Source organism: Pteropus alecto, unplaced genomic scaffold (assembly GCF_000325575.1).
Source record: "Pteropus alecto unplaced genomic scaffold, ASM32557v1 C18229098, whole genome shotgun sequence".
Classification (NCBI taxonomy): Eukaryota; Metazoa; Chordata; class Mammalia; order Chiroptera; family Pteropodidae; genus Pteropus; species Pteropus alecto.
This window is the reverse complement of record NW_006491296.1, coordinates 1-1,013: the sequence shown is the minus strand read 5'-3', so window position 1 is coordinate 1,013 and position 1,013 is coordinate 1. Positions and strand designations below refer to the sequence as shown.

The window sequence follows — 1,013 nt, the reverse complement described above, 5'->3', positions numbered from 1 at the left end:
AAGAATGCCATTGGTATTTTAATGGGGATTGCATTGAATCTGTGTGTTACTTTAGGTAGTAAGAATGTTTTAACAATCTTAATCTTTCTAATTCACAAGCATGGTTATGGTTTTATTTTTTACATGTAAGTCCTTGACTCAAATTCGGAATTTACCCTTGGATAAAGAGTTATGGATTCATCTTTTTTATCAATCGGCTACTCAATTGGTCCAATCTCATTTATTTTTTAATCGGTCTTTTCTCCATTGATTTGAGTTTGTCGGTGGTTGTAAGAGGTAGGTCAGTGGGATAGGTTTACCACATCTGGTCCCACAGCCTTTTCCATTCCCTTTCTCCCCTGGCCCATAATGCCACAGTACCAGACCTTCAAGAAGTTCAGACATGCAGCTGAAAAGGCTTATCTTGCCGATGCTTTGAAACTGCATGCGGTTCACAAATGTAGACATTCTTATGAGAGTCAGTGTAGTAAAGTAACAGGAGATTTGGTTTGTTTGGTGTATAGACCAACCAAGCTCAAAATGTATAGAAGATTGAGAAATTTCAGTCAACTAATGTGATCGTGGTAGCCAAGGAATCTTGTAGTGTTAAGAAAGGATAACTGTGTTAACACTGTTAAGACTGTTTGAGATGAACTCTTGTTGACCTGTTCTTAGGAAATAAATATCTTGAATTTGACAAAGTGTTGGATAGGAAATACTTTTATGTAACTCAGTGAGTGGACTGTTAAGTGGAGAGGTCCTTTTTTTCCTTCAACTTTGTTTTTTTGTTTACTTAGCTTAGGAATATAAATGCTTTCAGTTAGAAAACCTTTATTTTTGGATTTTGAATAAGGAATGCATCAGTCTTGAAAACTTTTTGCAGCTTTTTGATGTTTGACATGGTATATAATAATTTCTCTGGTAAAGTTGTATCAGTAATTTGAAAACGAGCTATCAAGAGATGCAGATTCTGTGTTCGCTTCGGCAGCAGATATACTCAAATTGGAACAATACAGAGAAGATTAGCATGGCCC

At 35.9% G+C, this 1,013-nt stretch overlaps 2 pseudogenes; both read left to right on the top strand.

The window, feature by feature from the left end:
• Positions 1–348: 348 nt before the first annotated feature.
• On the top strand, positions 349–599 carry LOC102887472 (annotated as a pseudogene).
• A 350-nt stretch (positions 600–949) lies between these two features.
• On the top strand, positions 950–1,013 carry LOC112473507 (annotated as a pseudogene; the record flags this gene model as incomplete).